The sequence below is a fragment of the Piliocolobus tephrosceles genome, chromosome 8 (genome assembly GCF_002776525.5).
Source record: "Piliocolobus tephrosceles isolate RC106 chromosome 8, ASM277652v3, whole genome shotgun sequence".
Taxonomy (NCBI): Eukaryota; Metazoa; Chordata; class Mammalia; order Primates; family Cercopithecidae; genus Piliocolobus; species Piliocolobus tephrosceles.
This window is the reverse complement of record NC_045441.1, coordinates 3,778,406-3,792,858: the sequence shown is the minus strand read 5'-3', so window position 1 is coordinate 3,792,858 and position 14,453 is coordinate 3,778,406.

Below are 14,453 nucleotides of genomic sequence, written 5' to 3'. Positions count from 1 at the left end.
TGTGTGTAAAACTCCAAAGACTAAATGGTTTGCCAAATGTCTAATAAACTCTTACTATGTACCTAGCACTCAAAAAGATAAAATGGCTTTGACTCAATATGCAGAATTAGCTGTCTTTCTGCACCTTTGTATTTTTTCTAGCCTTTTGCTAGAAAGTTTATTGCTTTTCCTTTTACTCTTCTGCAGTTATTATGACTTGGTATAAATTCTAGAAGACCAAAAATGAAATTAGTTTTAGATTTTACTGAGGTAATTCTTTCTAAGGCAGACTTCAGGAGTTGAGTTCAAAAGTACAACATAAATCTCAGGTCTATCTTACAGATTTCAACCCTTTCATTCTCCATGACCTGACTTTGAGTCAGTGGCATCACAGGCATTACAGGCACTTAAGGAACCATTTTCCTTTTTCAGGAACTAATCAAGTTTTACCCTCCCACTCCCCCACCCCCAACACTTATCAATTTAGGCCAAAGAACAAAGAGGAGTAGAAATGAGAACAATAGAATAACTACTTTTTATATAATTAAAAAATTCTCGTAAATTCCCAGTTACATCTCAGGAAATTTGTTTCCGTGTTTGTACACAACAACCTAGCTGTTCTTTGGTTCATCTGGCTTAACTTTCCTCGACAGAGGCCAAAACAAAAGCTTTCCTGGGAAAAGTTTATTGCAATGATTGAGTCAATTATCTGTAGTATTCCAGAGCTCTCCTCTGTTTTTGAAAGGATCTTTAGCTATTAAGAACCCTGAGATTCAGTTCCCAGAAGTAATTCTATACTGTTTCTCCCTGGGTTATGTCCCATGTATACCTTGAAAACTTACTTTAGTCCCATTCATACTTCAAAGCCTTATTAATGAGAGATGAAGCCAGCTGGACTTCCTGGGTAGAGGGGAGACTTGGAGAACTTTTCTGTCTTACAAGAGAATTGTAAAATTCACCAATCAGCACTCTGTAAAATGCACCAATCAGCGCTCTGTAGCTAGCAAGAGGATTGCAAAATGCACCAATCAGCACTCTGTAAAAACACACCAATCAGCACTTGTAGCTAGCAAGAGAATTATAAAATGCACCAATCAGTGCTTTGTAAAATGCACCAATCAGCACTCTGTAAAATGCACCAATCAGCACTCTGTAAAACGCACCAATCAGGGCTATGTAAAATGCACCAATCAGCACTCTGTAAAAAGCACCAATCAGCACTCTGTAAAATGCACCAATCAGTGCTATGTAAAATGCACCAATCAGCACTCTGTAAAATGCACCAATCAGCACTCTGTAAAAAGCACCAATCAGCACTCTGTAAAATGCACCAATCAATGCTATGTAAAATGCACTAATCAGCAGGATTCTAAAAGTAGTCAATCGTGGGGAGGATTGAAAAAAGGGCACTCTGATAGGACAGAAACGGAACATGGATGAGCCAATAAGGGAATAAAAGCTGGCCTCCCTCGATGTACCCCTTCCTCCCCGTCAGTGTGTTGACGCAACGTGGTCTGGTCTTCTATGTTGTGGAAGGTTTGTTCTTTCTCTCTTCACAATAAACCTTGCTACCGCTCACTGTTTGCTTCTGCGTTATCCTTAAGACCTGTAACACGCACCGCGAAGGGCCGTGGCTCCATTATTGAAGGGAGACCACGAACCCACCAGCAGGAACCAACTCTGGACACAGTATGTCCCTGCATCCCCGAAGCTCCCGCTACTCCCTGAACTGTTCTTTGAAAAGGGACCGTGTATCCTTTTTTTTGCCAGCAACACAAACTCTTAAAAAACAGCCACCATCATAGCCATCAATTACCAAACTTCTGCTGGGCCAGGCGGAAAGCAAAGCACAACAGACCTTACCAGGAAGCCCCGCCACTCCTGTCCAGCCACTACCCACTCACTTAGGTGCTCGTCACGCCCAGGAAGCCCCGCCACTCGTGTCCAGCCCCTACCCACTCACTCAGGTGTTCGTCCCCCCCCGGGATCCCCCCCCCCCCTGTCCAGCCCCTACCCACTCAGGTGCTCGTCACCCCCAGGAAGCCCCGCCACTCCTGTCCAGCCCCTACCCACTCAGGTGGTCATCACCCCCAGGAGGGCCCCTGCTCCCCGCCCAGCTTCTCCCCACTCAGATGGTCATCACCCCCAGGAGGGCCCCCCTCTCCGTCCAGGCTCTCCCCACTCGCTCAGGTGGTTGTTGTCCCCCGCCCCCCGGGAGGGTCCCTGCTCCTCATCCAGCCCCTCCCACTCACTCAGGTGGTCATCTCCGGGCCAGGTAGACAAAGCCCAGGTACCCACGGCCTTTCCATTCTCTCCCGTCCCTCTTGGCTGGAGTTCAGGCAGCGTGGTGGCGGGATCCTGTGTTAGGGTGTAGGACAGTGCTGGCCTGGGTGGCTGGTGCCAGGTCCCTGACATTCCCGGCTATCTGAGCAGCTGGCAGGAGACCGGGGCAGGAGCTGGCAGTAGCTGCCCTCACCCACTGCTAGCACCAGGCTGGCCTGCGTGGGAATCAGAACTCACTGCCTGGTGCTAGCAGAGAAGGAGTTTACTCTTCCCCCACCCCCAAAACTGAATGGATTTAATGAGGAGTTTGGGGTTCTCCCCTGTCATGGCTTTGGTCTGAGCTGATGAGGAAACCACAGACTCTCCCATTTTTGTACCTCTTCTTTCATGGGCAAGTGGACCTAGGTGCTGGAAGCCACGTGGCCTGAACCCGGCTCCTCCTGGGGCCTCCTGTGCAGGCCAAGCTCCTTTTCTCTGATTGTTATATTATCTCAGAGAGGGCAGAACGGGGCTGGCTGAAAGCTTTTGAACATTGAGTTATGAGCGAGACGCGACAGAGGACTGCGGACATGAAATCTGACAGAGCTGCTGCCGCAGGCCATGTGGCGTCTGAGGGTGGGTGGGGTGTGCTCTGTGCTGTCCGTCATCAGCAGGAGACAGCTGGCCTCTGCTAGGTTGCCGGGGCCCAAGTCTCCCTGGCTTCGGATGGCATGGCCCAGGTCACTGGGGATGGAAGATTCAGTCTCCTGGATCCGTACAGTCACAGCGCACTGTTGCCCACTGCATGGCAGCCTTGAGGTCACCCTCTCCTCTGTCCTTGGCTCTGACTTGCGGGGCTCAACTCTGTCTCTTCTCTTTTTTTGTTTTTTTGAGACCGAGTCTCACTCTTGTTGCCCAGGCTGGAGTGCAGTGGCGTGATCTCAGCTCACTGCAACCTCTGCCTCCCAGGTTCAAGCGATTCTCCTGCCTCAGCTTCCCGAGCAGCTGGGATTACAGATGCCCGCCACCTTGCCCAGATAATTTTTGTATTTTTAATAGAGACGGGGTTTTGCCATGTTGGCCAGGCTGGTCTTGAACTCCTGACCTCGGGTGATCCGCCCACCTTGGCCTCCCAAAGTGCTGGGATTACAGGCGTGAACCACCGCGCCTGGCAAACCCTGTCTCTTCTTTAAGGTCACATAGGCCCCAGTGTGCCTCCTGCTTACCCCCGCCTGTCTCATCAGTAGCCATCCGCTCTGCACGCCCTGGCGCCTCCCAGAAGCTTGTTCAGAGCACATTAGAAATACCCGTGATGGAAATCCATTCCTGTTAGGTCTAAGCAGGAAATAGGATGGCAGGTGCCAGGGTGGCTAAGTGGGCACATAAAGAACCCAGTGACACAGACTCGCAAACGTGAACAGACCCCAGAACCAGGGGAACAGTGCGCCGTGAAGTCAGGCACAAACAAGGCAAATGAGTAATTATGCAGCTGCAGCCTCTGCAGCAGAGCTCGATAAGCAGCACTAAGGTTTCCCAGCTCCGTCCATCCAGGACCAGGAACCTGGCGGGAAGATGGGCCCGACGTGCCACATCCACACGAGCATTAAAATTGAGTCCTGTGCACGCAGGACCCCATCCCTTCCCATTTTCCCTGACAGTCTCCTTCAGGGTAAAGGTATAAAACACAGTTAAGGTTTCTTACCTCCTTCCCCGCAATAATAATTGGCAGTTACTCAGTTCCCCAGGGTGTTGTAAGTAAGGGGCGCATGGGGAGACCAGGCTGCTATCATTAGGAAACTCTGATTTTAGCTGGATTGGACGTGTGTCAGCCAGGAGACGCAGTGAATAGAGTGAGGCACTCTTAGTGAGAGCACCCCCACTCCACACCCTGATTTATTTTTATTTTTAATTTTAATTTTAATTTTTTTTGACACAGTCTCACTCTGTCACCTAGGCTGGAGTGCAGTGGCACGATCTTGGCTCACTGTCACCTCCACCTCCCAGGTTCAAGGGATTCTCCTGCCTCAGCCTCCTGAGTAGCTGGGACTACAGGCACACGCCACCACATTTGGCTAATTTTTGTATTTTTAGTAGAGACAGAATCTCACCATGTTGGCCAGGCTGGTCTCGAACTCCAGACCTCAGGTGACCCACCTGCCTCGGCCTCCCAAAGTGCTGAGATTACAGGCATGAGCCACCGCGTCTGGGCCTCATCCCTGTTTCAGCTAGTCCTCAATTAGGTCTGATGTCCAAGCCCCGCCTCTGGAGTCAGGTCCCCTCTCCTACCTTACTTCCAGGCCCCTGACAAAACAGCCACGCCATCCACTGCTGCCCGTGGGCTGTGTGTGTTCTTACCATGGGCCACTGTTCTTCCCATGCCTAGGAGTGGACGGCCAGGTACACGGCCTGAGGCTCTGGCCTGGAGATTTCTGTCCACCGTGTCTTTCAGGGTCACCTCTGAGTGGGCCCGTAATGTGGCAGGGTCACCTCTGAGTGGGCCCTATCTTGCAAGGGGGCGGGGGCAGCAGGGGCTGCAGTTTCAGAGGCTTCCTCATGGCCTTGTCGGCGAGGACAGCTCCCCGGACACCAAGGAACCCATGTGGGAGTTTTCCAGTGACCACGTGCGCCCTCCAGTGGTGTTTGCGGGAATGACGACTGGTCGGGACCAGAAGACCCACTGGGCACGATGAGAGTTTCCTCCCTAAGCATTAACGGCAGCCTAGACCCCCCGTCCAGCCGTACCTTCAGTGGGTGCTCAGTACCGAGCCAACCCACTTGCGAACCAAGGGCGGCTCTGTTCTTCCTCCGTCTGCTGGTCACCAAGGTCCCCTCCCGTGGCCGCAGGTGGGAACGGGCAGAGGTACTGACGTGGCAGGGGAGGGCGGCATCCCCCCTGCACTCGGGCCTGCTTAGGCCTGTCCCATGGACCCTTCCACCCAGAGCCCTGTGGCTGGGCTGCCCGGCCTGTGACTTGTTGGATCTGACGGGGTCCAGTTCAGAAGGCAAGCTCTTTCCACACAGTTGCTTCATGCTCCCTGGCCGGATGGTCCCCTGTTCCGTCTCTGCCAGGGCCGGATGGTTCCCTCCTGCAGGGGACACGGGCCAGGGGACACCTGGCCTTGCTCCAGAGCCCTGGGAGTCCATAGTGTGTTCTCCCGTCGGGCTGTCATGAATTCCACACACGTCTCTTCCCACCCCAGACACCCCTAGTGCCATGAGGGTCAGCAGGTGTGCCCAGCTAATTCCTGTGATTGTTTTAGTAGAGACGGGGTTTCGCCATGTTGGTCAGGCTGGTCTTGAGCTCCTGTGTTTGAGCGATCCGCCCGCCTTGGCCTCCCGAAGCACTGGGGTTACAGGTGTGAGCCACCGTGCCCGGCCAGTACAAAATTGTAAATGCGGCCGGGCGCTGTGGCTCAAGCCTGTAATCCCAGCACTTTAGGAGGCCGAGACGGGCAGATCACAAGGTCAGGAGATCGAGACCATCCTGGCTAACCCGATGAAACCCCGTCTCTACTAAAAAATACAAAAAACTAGCCGGGTGAGGTGGCGGGCGCCTGTAGTCCCAGCTACTGGGGAGGCTGAGGCAGAAGAATGGCGTAAACCCGGGAGGCGGAGCTTGCAGTGAGCTGAGATTCGGCCACTGGACTCCAGCCTGGGCAACAGAGTGAGACTCCGTCTCAAAAAAAAAAAAAAAAAAAAAATTGTAAATGCAGGATCTTGTCTTTCCGTGTGAACAGGAACTGCTTCTGATCTTCCTGACAGGGATGGGAAAAGGTCCTTTCCAGCTCAGCGGCCAACGTCGCATCGCTGAGGCTGTGTGTCTACTCCGGGAGAGACGCCACGCCTGCAGCCGTTTCAGGCTTTGACTTGGTGAGGTCTGCACCATCCCTGGTCGTATTTCATGACTGGTCTTGTTTTTTTGCAGGGGCCAGAATAATTATTTAAACGGGCATGGGGACCTGTGGATCTTTACAGCTGGCTCAAAGCCCTGCCTGTCTCCTAGGAACACATCATTGCTTGGATTTCCTATCTTGCAAGGGGGCGGGGGCAGCAGGGGCTGCAGTTTGAGAGGCTTCTTCACGGCCTTGTCCGCGAGGACAGCTCCCCGGACACCGAGGAACTCATGTGGGAGTTTTCCAGTGACCACGTGCGCCCTCCAGTGGTGTTTGCGGGAATGACGACTGGTCGGGACCAGAAGACCCACTGGGCACGATGAGTTTCCTCCCTAAGCATTAACGGCAGCCTAGACCCCCGTCCAGCCGTCCCTGAAGTGTCCGGCATCCCCTTCGAGGGAGGCTGTAGGGTCCTCTCGTGCAAGGCCCAGGCGCATCGGGACAGCTTGCACGCGCTGTGGTTTGGGGTAGGTCTTCCTCCAGGCACTGAGTCACAGGTCAAAGGCTGGCTCAGGTCTGGAAGCCCAAGCAAAGCACCGAGACGTTGCCTTGGGGTAGCCCCCCGCCCTCTAGTATCCATTGTTGACTTCTCTTGGTTCCATCTTTAAGTAATTCTCTTGTTGGCTGCCTGTCCGTCTGTCCCCTAGGAATACCACCTTCATAGCGGTCTGCAGTTCCCCCTTCCCCCTCACCACTCAGCCTGCTGCCTTCGCAAGGATGGCACCCACCTGGCTTCTGATGAGTCAGCACTGCCACCTGACCCCAATTATTCTGGGGTCCCATGATTCTCATTGCTACTAGGGAACCCTTTCTAGAACCACGTCTTGTATCGTCTGCTCTGGTTTACAGAGGACAGACACTCCCGGGCCCCTGGATAACACCGATGCCCCCTGTGAGCCCATTCCTTGTTGATACCAGGTCGCATTCCCCTGGGTCCTCCTGTGCAATGTGGTTGGCTGGCTTTCTTGTTTTGTGTGTGTGTGTTTTCCAGCTGTATGTGGTATCTCCCTGGTAGCTGCCCACTTCTTGGAGCCTTCTTTTTTTTTTTTTAATTTTTTTTAATGGTAGAGACAGGCTCTTGCTCTGTTGCCCAGGCTGGAGTGCAGCGGCATCATCACAGCTCATCACACCCAGGAACCCATGCGGGAGTTTTCCAGCGACCACGTGCGCCCTCCAGCGGTGTTTGCGGGAATAACGGCTGGTCGCGACCGGAAGACCCTCTGGGCACCTTGACGCTTTCCTCCCTAAGCGTTAACGGCAGCCTAGACGCCTGTCCAGCCGTCCGTGAAGTGTCCGGCATCCCCTTCCAGCTTTATGTGGTATCTCCCTGTTAGCTGCCCACTTCTGCAGCCTTCTTTTTTCTTTCTTTTTTTTTTTTTTTGTTGAGACGGAGTCTCGCTCTATCACCCAAGCTGGAGTGCAGTGGCCGGATCTCAGGTCACTGCAAGCTCCGCCTCCCGGGTTCCCGCCATACTCCTGCCTCAGCCTCCTGAGTAGCTGGGACTACAGGCGCCCGCCACCTCGCCCGGCTAGATTTTTGTATTTTTTTTTAGTAGAGACGGGGTTTCACCGTGTTAGCCAGGATGGTCTCGATCTCCTGACCTCATGATCCGCCTGTCTCGGCCTCCCAAAGTGCTGGGATTACAGGCTTGAGCCACCGCGCCCGGCTCTTTTTTCTTTTTTTTTGTTTTATTTTTTTATTTTGGAGACAAGATCTTGCTCTGTGGCCCAGGCTGGAATGCAGTGGCATCATCACAGCTCACTGCAGCCTCGAACTCCTGGCCTTAAACAACCCTCCTGCTTCTGCCTCCTGAGTAGCTTGGATTACAGGTGCACACCACCATGCCCAGCCAATTTTGTTTTTCAGTTTTTGTAGAGATGGGGTCTTGTTATGTTGCCCAGGCTGGTCTTGAACTCCTGGGCTCAAATGATCCTCCTGCCTCAGCCTCCCAAAGTGCTGGAATTACAGGTGTGAGCCACTGTACCCAGCCAGATCATTTCTTTTCTTTTTTCTTTTTCTTTTTTTTTTTGAGATGGAGTCTCGCTCTGTCACCCAGGCTGGAGTGCAGTGGTGCAATCTTGGCTGACTGCAAGCTCCGCCTCCCAGGTTCACACCATTCTCCTGCCTCAGCCTCCCAAGTAGCTGGGACTATAGGTGCCCACCACCACGCCTGGCTAATTTTTTTTGTATTTTTAGTAGAGATGAGGTTTCACTGTGTTAGCCAGGATGGTCTCGATCTCCTGACCTTGTGATCCGCCCACCTCGGCCTCCCAAAGTGCTGGGATTACAGGCTTCAGCCACTGCGCCCAGCCTTTTTTTTTTTTTTTTTTTTGAGACAGAGTCTCACTGTGTTACCCAGGCTGGAGTCCGGTGGTGCAATCTCAGCTCACTGCAAGCTCCGCCTCCTGGGTTCATGCCTTTCTCCTGCCTCAGCCTCCCAAGTAGCTGGGACTACAGGTGCCCACCACCTCACCTGGCTAATTTTTTGTATTTTTAGTAGAGACAGGGTTTCACTGTGTTGGCCAGGATGGTCTTGATTTCCTGACCTCGTGATCCGCCTGCCTTGGCCTCCCAAACTGCTGGGATTATAGGCGTGAGTCACTGCACCCAGCCCATTTGGGTAAATTCTAAGAGGTACAATTGCTGGATCTGATGGTAAGAATATGTTTAGTTCTGTAAGAAACCACCCAAGTGTCTTCCAAAGTGGCTGGACCATTTTGGATTCTCACAGCCATGATGAGAGTTCCTGTTGCTCCGCGTCCTCACCAGCATTTGGTGATGTTGGTGTCTGGATTTTGGTCATTCTAACAGGTGTGTGGTGGTTTCTACATTGTCGTTTTCATTGGCAGCTCCCTAAGGACATAAGATGTTGGGCATCTTTCCATATGCTTATTTGCCATCTGTATGTCCTCTTTGGCATCTGATGCCCTTCATAAGGTCCAACTTATCTATCTTTTTTTTTTTTTTTTGAGACGGAGTCTTGCTCTGTCACCCAGGCTGGACTGCAGTGGCCAGATCTCAGCTCACTGCAAGCTCCGCCTCCCGGGTTTACACCATTCCCCTGCCTCAGCCTCCCGAGTAGCTGGGACTACAGGTGCCTGCCACCTCGCCCGGCTAGTTTTTTGTATTTTTTAGTAGAGACGGGGTTTCACCATGTTAGCCAGGATGGTCTTGATCTCCTGACCTTGTGATCCGCCCGTCTCGGCCTCCCAAAGTGCTGGGATTACAGGCTTGAGCCACCGTGCCCGGCCCATCAATCTTTTATAGATTATGTTTTTGATGTGATATCTAAAAATTCATTGCCAAGCCAGGCGTGGTGGTGTGTGCTTGCCGTCCCAGCCACTGGGGAGGCTGAGAAGGGAGGATTGCTTGAGTCCAGCAGTTGGAGAACAGCCTGGGTAATGTAGCAGGACTCCATCTCAAATAATAATAAAAAACATGATAAAAACTCATTGCCAAACACAGGGTCACTTTGATTTTCTCCTGTGTAATCTTCCGGAAGTTTTATAGCTTTGCATTTTATAATCAAGTGATTTTAAGTAATGATCCATTTTGAGTTAATTTTTGTGAAAGGTGTAAGGCCTGTGTCTATATATATGTGTATGTATACACACACACACACATATATATATACTTTTAAAATTTAATTTAATTTTATTTTGAGATGGAGTCTCACTCTGTCGCCCAGGCTGGAGTGCAGTGGTGCAATCTCGGCTCACTGCAACCTCCGCCTCCTGGGTTCCAGTGATTCTCCTGTCTCAGCCTCCTAAGTAGCTGGGATTACAGGCATGTGCCACCACGCCCAGCTAATTTTTTGTATTTTTAGTGGAGACAGAGTTTCACCATATTGGCCAGGATGGTCTCAGATCCCTGAGCTCAAGTGATCCGCCCACCTCGGCCTCCCAAAGTTCTGGGATTACAGGCGTGAACCACCAAGCCTGGCCCTTATTTATCTATTTTGGTGAGACAGGGTCTCACTCTGTTGCCTAGGTTGAAGTGCAGTGGCGTGATCACAGCTCACTGCAGCCTTGAACTCCTGGGTTCAAGGGATCCTCCTGCCTCAGCCTCCCAAGTAGCTGGGACTACAGGTACACGCCACCATGCCTGACTAATTTAAAACTTTTGTTTGTTTGTTTGTTTTGTAAAGATGGTGTATCACCGTGTTGCCCAGACTGGTCTCAAACTCCTGACCTCAAGTGATCCTCCTGCCTCAGCCTCCCACAGTGCTGGGATCACAGGCGTGAGCCACCGAGGCCGGCCTAGATTCTTTTTTTTCCCTTTTGTATGTGCGTGTTCACTCGTCCCAGCACCATTTGTTGAAAAGATCGTTCTTCCTTCATTACGTTTCCGTTGCTCCTTTGTCAAGGATTTGTGGACGGTATTTGTGTGGCCAGTTTCTGTGCTCTCCCTTCTGTTCCATTATCTATTTATGTCCTTTCACCAATATCACTGTCTCGATTATTGTAGCTTTATGTTAAGTCTTGAAGTCAGATATTATTAAAAGCCTTAAAAATGGTTTCGCTGCACCTGCTAGGGGTTATCAGAATGTAATCCACAGCCACTGGTGTCGGGTGCTGGTGGCCAGCCTTGATACTGGCTGGCAGGGGGCTCGGCTCTAAGTCTCCCCTGCAGAGTATACTTGCTGGGACCGTTGCTGGCACTGACTGCTGTAGGTTGGGTTCCCTGGAAACAGACTCAGATGGATCATCACATGCCAGGGTCTACTGGGTAGTGCATTCGTGGACAGCCTCTGGAAGGCCCTGCAGGAAGCTGGGGGGGCAGAGAGTGAAGCTGAAATGCAATCCAGTGGGCTGGTTGTGGTGGCTCACACCTGTAATCCCAGCACTTTGGGAGGCCAAGGTGGGCGGATCACCTGAGGTCAGGAGTTCGAGATCAGCCTGGCCAACATGGAGAAACCCCGTCTCTACTAAAATTACAAACAAAAGGCCAAGTGCAGTGGCTCAAGCCTGTAATCCCAGCACTTTGGGAGGCCGAGATGGGCGGATCACAAGGTCAGGAGATCGAGACCATCCTGGCTAACACGGTGAAACCCCATCTTTACTAAAAAATACAAAAAACTAGCCAGGCGAGGTGGCGGGCACCTGTAGTCCCAGCTACTCCGGAGGCTGAGACAGAATGGCGTAAACCCGGGAGGCAGAGCTTACCGTGAGCTGAGATCCAGCCACTGCACTCCAGCCTGGGCGACAGAGCGAGACTCCGTCTCAAAAAAAATACAAAAAAAAATTAGCCGGTCATGGTGGCTTGCACCTATGATCTCAGCTACTCTGGAGGCTGAGGCAGGAGAATTGCTTGAACCCAGGAGGCAGAGGTTGCGGTGAGCCTAGATTGCGCCACTGCACTCCAGCCTGGGCGACAGAGTGAGGCTCTGTCTCAAAAAAGGAACGCAATACAGCAGCATCCGAGGGCACCCCAGGGGCTCTGGAGCTGGGATGTCCCTTCACCATCGTCCCAAATTGAGGCCTAGGGGCTGGGCATCGTCCCTGCAGCTCGTAATGATTTAGTACCACCCTGGGTGCGGAGTCCCCTTTGGTGGAGGGAAGATCCCTTGCAGAGACAGGCAGCCAGGGAAATTAGCACCTCCGTTTTGCAGGGCTCTGGATGGTGCACTCCAGCACCCACTACCCTCTTCAGATCTCAGCCGAATCTCACTCATCAGAGAAGCTGTCTGCGTTGACAGACGCGGCTCGAGGTTAAGTGGTCCGCCCGGGCAGCCTCACAGTTGGGAGGCCTTTTAAGCCAACCTTAAAATCTGGAGGCCTGTCTCACCGTGCAGGGTGCTGACAACGGAGAATTTAAAATTTAATCTATACGTTAAGATACTGTTGGTTTCTTGCCTCATGAGAGAGTGAGAGGGGGAGAGAACGCTCAGAGTTACCTGAAGGGCTTTCTGTGGCTAAGCTGGTCTCCGGACCCCCACGAGCCAGAATCCCTTCCTGCCCGGTGTTCCAGCCAGAGCCAGTCACATTGTCAACAATCAAATTTTCAGGAAAAGATTTGAATTGCTTAATCAAGCAAGGACAAAGGCTAAGAGATGAACGGTCAATATTAATAGAAGCAAGGATTAGAAATTAGTTGGTGGCTTAACTGATATTTTTAGAATCCACTAGAAAGGGATAAGGAATCTAAAAACAGGAGCGTGGTAAATGCTACATAATTCAGCACAGGATCACGGTTAGCTTAATGTCCTTTGTAAAGAAACGATTACAAATTATGTGGGAGGACTTAGCTGTAAAACTGCTGGAAAAGCAGAATTTGATCAGAGACAGGCAGCCTAGATTTATGAGAAGAAACAGGCCCGTGCGTCGCGTTGGAGATTTTAAAAGATATTATATTTATGACAGACAATGAGGGTGCTTTGCGTGGCCTACATCTGTGAAGAATTTGCTAATACTGGACTTAGAGATTTATTCTGAAGGTAAGAAGTGGGAACAGAGGTAAGAAGAAATCCCTCACCTCCAAAGCCCTGCATCTCCTTCTTGCAGGTGCCCTTCCAACGACAGTGAAGGCAAAGCGAGAATGGTCTGTGGGTCATCTCTTGGGCCGTCCACTCAGCCCAGCACGGCGGGGGGTCTCGTCACAGATTCCTATGCGCATCAGTGGTGGATTAATCTCCTTTCACCAACACCTGGTCACACAGGAAGCCGGGGCAGTGAGGAAAGGCTCCGACATGGTGTCGAAATGACCCTCCTTACCCTTTCTTTTCACTGGAAAGAGCAAGGACTTCTGTGTCTTGTAGAGTCCTTGAGGAAGCCGTAGGCCACAGAAGTGGCTGGTCTCAGGCAGTCCTTTGAGAGGCAGCTGGTGAACATCCCCCAAGGAGACAGAGCCTCTGGGGACAACAGGGGCTTTCATCTGGGAGCAGTGAGGACCCCTGAGGGTGCATGACAAGGAGGGGGCAGGACTGCTCAGCCAGATGGCTCACTGGGCGATGGGGCCTGCAGGCAGGCAGGCGGGGCAGGGCCCGCAGGAAAGCAGTACGGGGGCCCGGGGCTTACGCAGCCAGTGCTCGGTGGTTCCCGCAGCAGCTCAGGGCCCAGCAGGTGGGACTGCAGGGAACCATGATCAGGAAGAGGCAGGAACGTGCCCTCCCACCACCCCATCCGGCCTCAAACTGGGAGTCCCCCGCTACAGCAAAAGGACCGGAAAAGGAAATCACCAGTATACAGATTAGGAAGGAAGAAATAAAACTTCTTTGTTCACAAATGACGTGATTGCAGAAAATCCTAAAGAATCCAAAAAGGAAAAGAAAAGCAAAACACAACTTTTGGAACTCATGAGCAAATGCAGGGTACAAGGTTATGAAACAAAACTCAGTTGTTTTCCTATATATCAGTGACACACAGTTAGCACTTGAAATTAAAGACAGGCTGATGCGGTGGCTCATGCCTGTAATCCCAGCACTTTGGGAGGCTGAGGCAGGCAGATCACCTGAGGTCAGGAGTTCAAGACTGGCCTGGGCAACATGGTGAAACCCCGTCTCTACTAAAAATACAAAAGTTAGCAGTCTCAGCTACTTGGGAGGCTGAGGCAGGAGAATCGCTTAAACCTGGGAGGGGCAAAGTGGGCAAAGGATATGAAGAGACATTTTTCTTTTTTTTTTTTTGAGACGGAGTCTCGCTCTGTCGCCTGGGCTGGAGTGCAGTGGCCGGATCTCAGCTCATTGCAAGCTCTGCCTCCCGGGTTCACGCCATTCTCCTGCCTCAGCCTCCGGAGTAGCTGGGACTACAGGCGCCCGCCACCTCGCCTGGCTAGTTTTTTGTATTTTTTAGTAGAGACGGGGTTTCACCATGTTAGCCAGGATAGTCTCGATCTCCTGACCTTGTGATCCGCCCATCTCGGCCTCCCAAAGTGCTGGGATTACAGGCTTGAGCCACCGCGCCCGGCCGACATTTTTCAAAAGAAGGCAAACAAATGGCCAAAAGGTATATGAATAATGCTCACCATCACTAATCACTAGAGAAACTCAAATTAAAACCACGAGACTGGGTGCGGTGGCTCACGCCTGTAATCCCAGCACTTTGGGAGGCCGAGGCAGGGGGATCACCTGAGGCCAGGAGTTCGAGACCAGCCTGGCCAACATGGGGAAGCCCCGTCTCTACTAAAAATACAAAACATTAGCCGGGCGTGGTGGCGAGCGCCTGTAATCCCAGCTACTCGGGAGGCTGAGGCAGGAGAATCACTTGAACCCAGGAGGCGGAGGTTGCAGTGAGCCAAGATCGTGCCACTCATTCCAGCCTAGGTGATAACAGCAAACTCCATCTCAAAAAAAAAAAAAAAAAGGAACTCTATCTCTAAAA